Source organism: Triticum aestivum, chromosome 6B (assembly GCF_018294505.1).
Source record: "Triticum aestivum cultivar Chinese Spring chromosome 6B, IWGSC CS RefSeq v2.1, whole genome shotgun sequence".
NCBI lineage: Eukaryota > Viridiplantae > Streptophyta > Magnoliopsida > Poales > Poaceae > Triticum > Triticum aestivum.
Window position 1 is genome coordinate 26,183,645 of NC_057810.1, and position 13,182 is coordinate 26,196,826.

At 45.8% G+C, this 13,182-nt stretch overlaps 1 pseudogene; it reads left to right on the top strand.

The window, feature by feature from the left end:
• Positions 1 to 3,216: 3,216 nt before the first annotated feature.
• LOC123138673 (disease resistance protein RGA2-like) lies at positions 3,217 to 6,340 on the top strand (annotated as a pseudogene).
• The last annotated feature ends 6,842 nt before the right edge of the window (positions 6,341 to 13,182 follow it).

Sequence of the window (13,182 nt, forward strand, 5' to 3'; positions counted from 1 at the left end):
CCTCACCTTCAGGGAGTCCCATACCTCCCTGGCGGTGAGCTTCATCGACACCTGCAGCAGCACATCCTCCGGCAACGCCCCGAGAAGCAATGCGCGCACCATCTTGTCCTTCCGCTCGTTCACCGCCGCGTCGCCCGGCGCCACCGCCTCCCATACGGTGTGGATGTCGAGGATCGCCTGCGCCTTGATGGCCCAGACCGTGTAGTTGTCCGCGGTCAACATCACCATCCCCATCGTCGCCGATCCACCCACGCCGCCGCCGTGTGGGACGAGCGCCATGGTCGCCGGTGATCGCCCGAACCGAAGCTCTGTATACCAATTGTTGGCGCCGCCTCCTCGCCGCAACGCCCTTCTTCTTCTTCCTCACAACTCTCACACATACCAGGGGAACACACACACACGTACACACTTCACCAAGGAAGAAAGATCACAATGGCTTTGCCAAAGACACTTCCCTGGTGGCACACCGTGACTACATGTTTCCCTCAGCCCTCAAAGCTGCTAACCACGCACGCACGCACGCACTAACTACTCAGCCTAGCATGCGCTAACCACTAAGCCCCATGCATGCAACACCGCGTCTCCGCTCTCGCCAGCGCCCGATCCGCACGTCCTAGCCAGCTCGTACGACGCGCTCACACGCGGTTGCTACGGCTTGGACTCCCAACAGATCACCAGCGGCTGCAGCAGACTCAGGTACACACACATACACACACGCCACGCTGCAGCGTCCCACACGTCCATCCCGCGCATCACTGATACGCCCGACGAACCCGACGAGCCTGACGGCATCAGTGTGTCCCGCCCGTCCCGCGCGCACCCGGCGCGCCCGACGAGCCCGACCACACACGCCGTGGCTTATTCTAACACCGTATAACTTGCATAAATCAGCTGCTGTTCGTCGAGAGAGGTTCGGTAATCGTTCAACTAAGCGGAACCGCGTCGCGTGCGCCATATTTTACTTTCAAAAAACTCTGATGACTTGGTTTTTCTCGCGCCCGGCTGGTTTTCCTAGACAGCTGTGATGTCTCCTGGTTAATTAGGGAGAGCTAGGAAGGTTCCAGGGGAGGAGGCCACCGTAGTCACATAGGTAACTCCGTCCTATGATATAGTCTTCTACGCCCACGTACGCATCCGGCGATAGCCCCTTCTCCTTCAAATGGAATTATGTCTGTCGGTCAGCTTCAGCTGCTTGGCTCCACTAGGACAGGAACAGAAGAGCTCTGTGAGTGAGCCCGACGGACTGCCATCGTCATCCTGCGCATGTTTCCATCTCCCTAGACCCTAGTTCCGGGGAACAGGATCAGAGACGAGCAAAAGGTACATCATCCATCTCTGCAGCCTGCGCTGGTACATTACTACACCATCACTAGTTGCCTACTAGTGCCTAGTCCGGTTGACCGCCGCCCACGCCGCAGCTCACGGGTTTTGAGCAGAGGAAACTGTGTGACCGCACACAACCTGTTTGGTTCCAGGGGCCACTGCCCCCCCTTCCTTTTTCTTTTCCATTTTCATTTTCAACCTTAATTGAAGAGAGTGGAAATAGAAGTAAACACGCGGCATGATCAAAGAAACACTACCTTTGTTGGTCACGGTCCGTCAGGCTCGTTGTTCTTGGCACCCTGCAGCCACCTGCATGTTGTTTGATAAAATGCTTTTAAAAGGACAGCAACAATGTCGCTCATTCATTTCGTCAGAAATATTGTCAGAATGCCTTTTAGATGTCCGGATGATACCATACCTTTTATAGTCAACATGAGAAAGCTGATTGTGTGATGCTTACTGAAAATTTTATTTGCTAATTAGATTTAACTCATGGGTTTGAATTAGTTGTAATCACTTTTTCAAGAAGGGGAATATATTAATATCGTGAAGATACCAATTACACCCGGCCTTTGTACCAACAAAATGTCCAGAGACATCAAGGATACACACGGCCAAAAAAGAAAATAAAAAGAATAAAGAAAAGAAAAAAGGCCCCGCCATGGTGTTCAATCACTAGCAACAACAACACTCTAACCACTACTGAAGCCAACATCCGGACTACAAAAGAGGTTCTCGTAAAGGAACGTCTCCAAGAAGGAAACAATGCAGAAGCGTTGTCATTGCCCGATCGAAGATCTTGGGTTTTCACCCTAGAGAAAGTCCGAGTTCACCCAATAACAATACCTTCAACAAGGTCATTGCAAGGTACAACCTAGAGGCCAGACCTTGGGTTTTCACCCTGGGAATCGAGACTCGGTACTCGAGTAGCACCACCAAAACTGTAGTCCTCCAGTGTTGCCATCCCCGCTTGCTGATGCCACTGTTGCAAGTCACCAACCACCTAGCACACAGTCTTCATCGCATCTAGTATACATTTCCGTCAGCGCTTCAAGACCTCCAATCGTAGCCACCATGACTTTCTCCACCTCTATCAAGGACTTGAGAATCTTGACTTAGACATGTCCCATGACTCCGATAAGATGACGAAGCTTCACGTCGCGCCCTTTTGAAGCCGTGCTAACTGATAATAAGAGTGTGTGCGACCAGAGCCTTTCCGATCAAGATATCCAGGCACTCTTGATCGGGAAGGCTCCGGTTGCACGCACTCTTATTATATAAACTTCAGATAACTAGTGCGGCTGTTAATAAGAGTGCACTTTATATAAACTTCAGATAACGAAAGAAGGAAAGCAAAGTTGCACTGGACATTGGGCTATTTTACAACTTCGACCATTTAGTTAAATGTAACATTCTACATATTGTTCTTTGTCTTGTACTCCCTCCGTCCAAAAATAAGTGTCCTAACTTTATACTAACTTTAGTGCAAAGTTGTACTAAGGTTAAGACATTTATTTTGGGACGGAGGGAGTAGTTAACATCAAATTCTTTTTAACTAGGTAGCTACATGGGCAACCACCAGGTCATTGCAGAAGGCATGTCAGACAACTAGTGCGGCTGTCTTTGACCTTCTCTCGCCAGAATAATATACCTGGGTCGGACTCATTCTAACACAGAACAGTTTGTACAAACCATCGTCCAACAAGAGAGTGAAGGTACAATTTGTTCATATTGCATCAATCCTGACTTGAGATAATTGCTACTACTTGAAAAACATTCTTATATTATGGGTGGAGGGAGTAGTAGGTTTCAATGTTGTACTCATCAAACTCTTCATAATTAAGCTTAATTTTGTTTGTATTCATCACAGCAGTGCTCAGGTTGTTTATAGCCATGGCCTTGGAAAAATTAAAGGCAGTTGCTGGTGTATTTGCAGACATCAGCGCGTGTCGGGATTTTTTTGGCTGGGTCACACCATGCATCCTAGCGGCCCGACATCGGCTGCTGGGCGAAGGCAATGCAGCTGTGCAACAACAGATTCTGGCAGAAAGGGAGCAATTTCGTCATTTGGAGAATGACATTTGGAAGCTCCAGACAACTATGCCCAAGATGATTGACCTTATTGAGCGTGTTGAGTGGCAGAGCCATAAGAAACCAGCAGCCGAGCTTCTCCCACACATCAAGGATGCAGTTTATGATGCTGAAGATTTTCTTGATGAGTTCAAATATTATGCACTCAGGTTGAAGCTTGAGGAGAGCAAGAATCCAGGCGAAGAACACATGCATGCTGCCTTTCTAGAGTTCTCCAAAAGTGTCACTAATTGTGATCACTTCAACAAAGTGAAGGAAATCCAGGGTAACCTAGATCACATCCATTATCAGTCGAAGGATTTGAGATTGCATAAAGCACCACTGAAGTTTGACAAATCAATCAGGCCAGAAACAAGTGTTTTTTCCGAGGTGCCACAAATATTTGGTCCTGAAGAAGAACTGAAGCACTTGGTGCAAATACTAGGAGTACATACAAGCAAGAGAGGGAGGACTCATAGTGAAGAAAGAACAACTGGGTTGCGTGTGATTCCCATATTTGGTATGGGGGGTGTTGGAAAAACAACTATTGCACAACAATCTGTAATGATGCAAAAGTGAAGGAGCACTTTGACTGCATTATTTGGACATGTGTTTCTGAAGATTTTGACATAAAGAGGTTAACTAAAGAGATTCTGGAGAATATGGAACAAGATACAACATCTGATAATCTGAGTTATCTTATGAGAAAATTGGCCAGTTGCGTGGAATCGAAAAAGTTCTTACTTGTCCTTGATGACATGTGGGGTGATACCACGAGAGAAGGTGGGGCGGAGTGGAAGAAATTTTGCGTACCTTTGACAAATGCTCTTCAAGGAAGTATGGTTTTGGTCACCACTAGATTTTATGAGGTTGCTAATCTAGTCCGTGCTCGCATGAAGAGCTATGAGTTGGAGGGTTTACAAGATGCTGTTTTTTGGGAGTTCTTCAAATTATGTGCATTTGGATCCAATAGGACTTGCAACGACCTAGAGTTGGAGCGCATTGGCAAAGACATACTTCCAAAGTTGAAGGGTTCTCCTTTAGCTGCCAAAACTCTTGGACGCTTGTTGCAAAGGGACCTAAGTACAACACATTGGGAATCTATTTTGACGAGTGAGTTGTGGCAATTAGAACAAGACGTGACTGACATTCTTCCTGCACTTCGACTGAGTTATATGTACCTACCACCATTACTGAAGAGATGCTTCTCAATTTGTGCGTTGTATCCCAAAGATCACAAATTTGATAAAGTGTTTTTAGCAGACATTTGGATAGCACAAGGATATGTGGAACCTCAGGAGACATCCTTGTGTTTTGATGAGCTTGTAAAAGGGTCGTTCTTTCAAAGAGCAGCTGAACAAAATAACAAGAACACTCGGAGACAAAGTGATAAGTATGTAATTCATGACTTGATGCATGATACGGCACAGCTGGTCTCAATGTATGAATGCTTCATCATAAAACACACAAGTGACATTGATAAAATCCCTTCAAATGTACGTCATGTGTCAGTATTCACTAACAAAAATGTTGGCTGTTCAGAATTGAAGAGGTTATGCAACAAAACAAAATTGCGGTCCCTTGTATGCAATGAATCGTACAACAATGCAAAAGATTTTTCTCCCGTGATTGACTGTTGGTTCAAGGAACTCCCAAGAATCCGTGTACTGAGTTTTAGGCTTTCTAGAGTAAGGGAGTTACCCGAGAGTATGGGCAACCTGAAGCATCTGCGATACCTTCGTTTACTCGGAAGTCCTACTTTCAGAACCCTTCCTTCATCGGTTTATTGTCTACACCTTCTCAAAACTATAGAAGCGAAGGATTGCGTGTTTCAAACTTTCTCTGAAGGCTTCAGCGATGCCATCAGCTTGGAAAAAATTAAATCAAAAGGCTTTAGTTATGAAAAGCATCCCTCTAACGGCGCACTATTGATAGAATGGACTGGTGATCAGGCGGTACAAGTGATGAAAAACCAGATTGAAATGTTGCCTCACTGGAATCTCCAAGAATTGAGAATACGGTGTTATGGAGGCGAATCTTGTCCTAGCTGGCTTCGTCCTAACCTCCTGCCATGGTTAAGGCTGCTGGAGTTTGATAAATGCATGAACATTCGAAGTGTATCATTTTTTGGTCCATACATCTGGGACTCCGACCAGTATGACAACCTTCATCGTCTTGAACATTTGAGGATCACAGGATGTCCTAAAATCAATTGGCAATGTTTTGTGGCCTTCCCGACTTCTCTTAGAACGATTGTCCTTTTGACTTTGGGTATTTCACGGATCACTTTGTGAGCTCCTTCCAAAACCTCAATGTCATCACCCGCTTGCAAATACGGAGTGAATGGTTAACATATATTCCCCTGAACGTCTGGAGTAGCAATTTTCCATCCCTTAAGCATCTGCTAATAAATCATTGTGTCTCTCTTACATCAGTTGGGTCCTCTGAAGCAAGCAGCAGCAGCAGCAACGTTGGAACATTCTCATCCCTTGATGAACTAATTATTACCAGATGCACGAAATTGTTGAGCCTTGATGAATTCCTGACACCTGCTTATCTACCTGTTGTCAGGAAAATTACAATTGAGAATGGTAGGGAGTTGACGTCCCTGCCAGTTGATAGGCTGCATGGTTTTACTTGTTTGCAGAAGCTGCTTATTAAAGATTGCCCAAAGTTAAATACACAGATGGTACTAACATTACCATCCTCCGTTAAGAATTTCCATTTGGAGTCATGGCTGGGCATAGAGTGCATCGATATTCGCCAGCAAGGGAGTACTCCAGCTCTGGAGGAATTGAAATTAACACACTGTTCAACCCTCAGATCTGTTGGTGGTTCAATAGCAGTTGCTCAAGTACACTCAGTGTATATTCTTGATTGCCCGAAGCTAACGGAAGTAAGACAGCCTCTTCGACGAGGAAACTGGTACGTACTATGTCACCAGTGAATATTGTTGCTTTATGCATTACAAATTTTTTCCTTTCGAAGCATATACTCGGCCAGCTATATGTTGATATCTTTACATCTTTGCAAAACGAACGTCAATATTTTTAGAATAGAACAAAGCTCAGTAGATCTTAACACTTCTAGAGAAAAGAAGGCTGAAACCCTGACCTCTAAATCTAATGTTGCACGCATCCATCTTCATTAAATTATTATTCCGTTAAGGTCTATCAAAAATATACATCAAAGATCAAACAACCCGAGAGCACATATATATTATATCTAGTCGACCCTAAGCGCACCACATGCACACGCTTCAGAAGCTGCCCCACCACCTCACCACATGCACAAGCTTCGGAAGCCACCCCGCCACCACCAAAGAACTGTCATCTCATCTTTATGGTAGAGATCTGGATTATCCTTGCCAGACCCGCCATCAATGTCGCCATGTAGCCAAACAGCGGCACCGCCCTATGCTTGTCTATCAAGACGTATCCCCCGCCGAGACTCTGCCGCTCCATGCCGTCAAGACCTGTCATCATCGATGTGGTAGATACAACGCCACTCCACCTCCTGACACGTCCAGTGGCTGCTCAGGAACGATGCTCCTAGGAGAGAGAATGGCGCCAAGCGTCACCATTGTTCTATCTGAGAGAACCAGATCTAGGGTACCCCCTGGTGTTGCCCGGATGAGAAGACGAGGTCTGCCATGATGATGCCTTCATCAGGGTAACAACGCATAGATGTTGCCATCGACAGCCATGACTGAAATTGGCTCAGTTTCACCGGCAGTTCCCCTTCCTCGCCGCCGATAGTAGCCGACGTGCCAAATCTCCGCTAGCGACTATGCTACCACGCAACAGGAGCCGCCCCTAGCAACCACCTCCCCGTATTGAGCTGCAGAAGAACCCGCTCAGTAGGCCTGTTGGCCCGACGAATGAGGGTGTCATGATAACAACACCTCCGTTGGGCCATCACCGGCTGCCTTCAAAGTCACTGCTAGCAACCCGATCACCAAAGTCCCGAGGCCGCTGCCTTAGCTCCACCTCGTGCACAACCGATGACCATGGCCGGAGCCGCGCTCCAAATCAAAGATCTCGTAGGGGGAGGAGAAGACGAGGGCCCACTGACCGTTGTCCAACGGGGAGGGCTTTGCCTGCCAGCCTGCTCTAACCGTTGCAGCAGATTGAAGGAGAGTAGGAGTGTGGCCGGGGGCGGCTAGTGTTCGCCCGAACGCCCCTGGGTTGTGCTCCAGTACATCCTAACTTGAAACTAATTGATTTAACCTTCTTTGCTAGACTCCACAATTTTTCTTTTTTTTGTTGGATCTACGCATAGAAAAGGGGACATGCTATGTGTCGGCCAGCTGATCTTTTAAAAGATCTTAAAAGATCCGACGGGCGGCGAACCGTCAGATCCGGTGTTTTCACATGGCTCGGTGTCGTCCTCACTTTTGCAACAGAGGACGTGTTGCAGGTTTTTTTTGCAACACAAGTCTTGTTACAAAAAAATTGCAACAAAGATAGTAATTCATATTTACTTTCACAACACAGGCCTTGTTGCATTATTTAGCAATAAATGTCTTTTTGCATATTTTTTTGCAATAGACGTCTTGTTGCTAAGTTTTTTTTACGCCTTTTTTTTTTGCAACATGTGGGTTGTTGCCGAAGAAACTTTTGCAACATAAATGTTGCAGAATATATTCCAACAAAGATGCAATGGCCAGCAAGATAAGGGAGAGTAGTGCGGCTCGCGGGCCACTCATGAGACACGCATCACACACAGGAGGCGGCGGATGCCCGGTGCTTGATCGGCCGGCTGTTTCCAAGTTTTTCCCCATTGAGAAGTGTTCTACTATTGCCAGATCTATGTTAAACATTATTTAAACATTTTCGGCGGCAATGGCGATCATGACCAGAGTTTTGGAAACTGAGATAAATTGAGGGCAACGTTTCCCTCCAGACTACCAGTTGAAGCTGCGCGCTGGTCGCCTCCATGCAAGTGTCATAGTTCTATGGGCCCTGCTTGACCGCTTCATCATCATCCCCTCGGGGAGCTTCTCCTCCACCCATTCCCTATCCCCACTCCCTTGTATGGGTTGACCCCTCTCCCCGCACCTCCCGTGAGCTCACTTTTTGAACGCCTCGCTGTTGCCTTTTCCCTCACCGCTCGCCCACCCGCTCATCTCTCCCTCCACGCATGGTGAGCCTCCGCTGTCGACTAGCTCCCTTGCGCACAGCCGCACTACATGGACGACACACAGCTGCGGCCGTGATTTGAGGACGTTGGGGTTGGGATTAGTGGCGGCGCCGGGGGGGGGGGGTGGTGTGTGGCTGCGTTCGTGCTGCAACCCTGCCTCACGGAGCTACAACCACTAGGAAGCGGAGCTAGAACCGCCGGACGAGGCCGCGGTGACCGTTGCCGTAGACGCTGAGAGCATGGAGGTACAAGAGCTACAACCAGCGACAAAAGAGCTGGAATCGGTAACAAAAAAGTTGGAACCGTCGAGAGCATGGGCTACGAGCTGCGACGCCGGCCGCTGCCGTTGCGGTAACCGAAGGGAAAAACCTGGAACCGGCGACATAAATAGCTACATCAGGTGACCAAAAAAGCTCAGACCGGCGAGAGCATAGGCTACGAGCTGCGACACCGGCCACTGCCATTGCTGCAACCAAAGGAAAAAAACGTGAACCAGTGACAAAATAAAGCTTCATCGGACAACAAAAAAGCTGGCACTGGCGGGAGCATGGGCTACGAGCGCCATGACGGGGCTGCTGATGCTGCAACTGAAGGAAAAGGAGCTGCGACCGGGGAAAAAAAGTTGGCACCGGCGAGAGCATGGGCTAGGAACGCGGCGCTACCGATGTTGCAACCGACGGGGAAAAACTGGAATCGGCCATACCCCATGCTGGGACCAGCGTGAGCATCAGTTTACAAGATGGGACCGGGACGATTGCTGCTACCAACTACAGCACCGCCCCACCAGCCACGGGCGGGACCTCGCCGGAGTATGACGACCATGGCCACAACAGTGGAGGCGGGCGCTACCGCCGAGCAAGGGAACTGTGCTAGGGATCGTAGGGAATTTTCCCTTTTCTCTCGCGCGCGGAAGCAGGTGTGAGGGAAGAATAAAGATTGAAAAGCCAAATATAACGGCTGCATTTAACTTAATCGGGCGGCTGGGCGGCAGCCGGCCCAAATTTGGGCGGGCCGACCGGCGCCTAATGCTCGCCATAAATTAACCATATCCACAAAGACGGCTCCTAATTTTTGGGACAGGCTGTGTCTTAATTAATCACTAGCTACTCAAGAACCTGTAATAGGTCGGCTGAAGCGACTGCCTTGTCTGCATCAAAACTTTATCAGGTGGAAGCGTGGAAGTGAATGAATATGCATAAAAAATAAAGAACAACTTCTAACCTTTATTAAAAGATATCCTTAGCAATTTATAATTAAGTTCAATCTGATGACTAGTATCTTCAAGATGCTTAATGTGGCTGCTGCATTAGGAGTAAATTGTACAATAGAGAAGCATAGGCAGAGGGTAATGACATTATCATCCTTTCTTAAGAAGAACCTCTGTTCAAAATAGAATCTCTCTGAATCGCCGGTAGTCCTCTTGCACTTGAACGACAGGAAATCGATTATTATTCTGAGGTTGACTGGTGGTTCAATATCTGTTGCTCAAATGGAGACTGTATGTTCAGAACTACAGACAACCGCCACAAGCTCAAGGAGAACATACGCGACCATGCAAGAGAGCTGCATGTGCAGTGCTTCTCATATTCCCTCAAAATATTCTTTAACCTGGTACAAAATGTTGAGGACACTTTGCTACAAGTTCCATTAATCATTTAAGAAAGTTCCACTACCAAATAGCTAGATTCTTGACTTGTTTTAGTTCAGATTTCCACAAGGGATACAACTTATTTCTCAAATCAAGTCTGGGAAATCAATGTTAGATTGAGTTAAAAGATGAATCCTTTTAATTAAGTTTTCTTTCAAGAATCTACTATCCAGAAAGAAATTTGATGGATTTTATGACCATATTCAATATACAGGCGGGAACTGCTGAGGCAATATATATGATTCAAATTAAGGAGGATAAATCTTTTCATCTTTTGCAAGTCATTGAAGGTATAATTGTGTATCATCTCGGCCTATTACAGTCCTTGGAGCATTACATTTCAGAGTTTGAAGTTCTCTGGGTGATATGTCAAATGGTACATCAATGCACTTTACTATTCTCGACAATCATGCTATCGTGTGTGGGCCATGTTGCAAGTAATCAAGAGCAGCCGCCTGCTTTTTTATATTTGACAGACTCGTTTCTCCTTGCAAACCTTCAGATTGCAAGAAGTTACTCAACTTTCATACATGATTGCCCGCATGATTATATTGATGTATCGAGAGAGAATCTCGTAAGGTTCAAGGGTTACAGTTGAGAATCAACCACCAGGAGAGATACTAGGAGCTAAATAGAGAGATAAAGATAAAGAAGCTCAAGGAAAAATATCTATCTATTCGTGATACACAAGTATGCCGAACCGTATGACTTGTTTAACACCCTCCAATAATCAGAACTTCACCAAGTTAAGATTGCGCTTAAATTCTTCAAATTGTCTTGTGGGCTATGCTTTTGTAAAGCCATCTACAATTTGGTCCTTTGAGTGAACAAATAGAATATCCAACCACTTGTTGGTAACTCTTTCCCACAAAATGACAATCAATTTCAATATGTTTGGCCCTTGCGTTAAAGACGGGGTTAGCAGATAAATATGTGGCACCAAAATTGTCACACCAAAGACATGGAGTTTGTGTCTCACATATCGCAAGTTCTTCCAGCATACACTTGACCCAAATGATTTTTGTTGTTGCATTTGCTAATGCCTTGTACTCTACTTCAGAACTTGATCTTGAAACAGTAGCATGTTTCTTTGCACACCATGAGATTAGATTAGGTCAAAACAATACTACAAAACCACATGTTGAAAACCACATGTTGAATGTCTATCATCTAAGTAGCCTACCCAGTCAGAGTCAGAAAAACTACTAACAAGGGTAGATGATGATTCATTAGAATTCAGACCAACACTCAAAGTATTCTTCACATATCTAATTAGTATGTGTTTGGCAGGAATCGAATGTGCACTAGTGGGTGCATGAAGGAACTGGTAGACTTTGTTGACAGCAAAGAAAATATCAGGCCTGGTGGGAATCAAATACAGAAGTGCACCTACCAAGCTTTTGTATTTAGTGTCATCCTCTTGATTCAAGAGTACAGCTTCTGCAAGAGATAGTTTTTCCATACTAGATAGTGGTTTTGGTGATGGTTTACAACCCTGCAGTCCAACTCTACTCCAAAGATCAGTTGCAGATTTCTCTTGGGAAACCACCTTCCTTGTTTTTCTTAACCTCAATACCAAGAAAGAAATAGCTCCAAGATCTTGAGACGTAGGGTATTCACCTCGAAGGAGAGGGGCCCGAACTAGTAAAATATGTGCCACGCCCATGTCGTAGCTGGATCCAGCCTCGATTCCTACCCCTACTCTCTACTGCCAGATTCATCCCCATGACATGTGGCTCTCGTAGAAATAATTATATGGTGTACTAGATAAATGTAATGGTATTTATTTGGTGCTTCGAACTGTTGATATATTTCATTACAAACTTGGGCATAGTTTATAAAGTTTGAATTTTGAATAATACTATATACGCTTTAATTTGTCAAGGAGGGGGTATATTGTGTAAGTATGTTTAATGATATATCGAGTCGTAGTGCCGCTGAACCAAACTATGTAAAGTGCAACCACATTTACTTGTGAGAATGCACTAACGTAGTATATTATCATGCCTTTTATCATCATCATCGCTGTGGAAAGGTTAGGTGGGGTGTGTTGCCTAAGCCGGCCAGGTGACCGTTTCCTTCTCCTTCACTCCCAATGGCTTCCAAAAGTGCCACCGCAATAGAGAGGTCTTGCATGTGGACATTGACTCCTCCACCGCGGCTCCATCATGTTCGACGACCAAGTCGTCGTGGCTGGAGATGTTGCCGCATCTGCCTCCGGGGTGGCCAGAGATGTCCTCCTATTGGTGGCTGGTTGCCCTATGTGGCGAACCTAGCATTGATCGCGACGCTCTAGGACAAGGATACGCTATTCCACGAGGTAGCTTTTGCTGTGTATCAACGAATAATGCTTCTTCAATCTTATGATCTAAAAGTAGCCATGAAGATTGTAGAGGGATGGGTGTATTTGAAGGTATCTCGTCGTAGATGAAGATGACATAGTGGCTTTACCTAGGTTAAGTCCCCCAGATGGGTAATATCCCTATGGATGTATATTTATCATTATTAATTAATGAGAATTACAATGGTGTTGTTCCTATCTACAAAGCTAGTCTATACATATGTGTGTTTGTTTCTCCTTTCATTAACCGAGCGTGTGGGGAACGCCGCCAGTCTTACAGCCTTCCTCTCTCTCTCTCTCACCTCTATATATATACAAACCATTCCTTCCGAATATCATGGTCTCGGACAATCACATAAGATAGGCTTGACCTTCAAAGTAATTAGTTTTCATGAGAATTTTGAGAAAACCAAATCCAAGAATAGCATGCAGAACTGCTAATTATTTGAGTGTGGAAGTCCTACAACACTCATGCAAATCATCCCTGTTACATTGTTTATGGTAATGTGATCAAGGGTCAGCTGTAGCTTACCGTGCAGCCGGGAAAAAAACATCATAGTTTCAGCCAATGTACCCCTTTACACAACGGTGATGAACGATCTGCCTCTATTGGAGGCTTCCAAGATACAAGCACTCGTATGCATTTTTGCTGGAATGA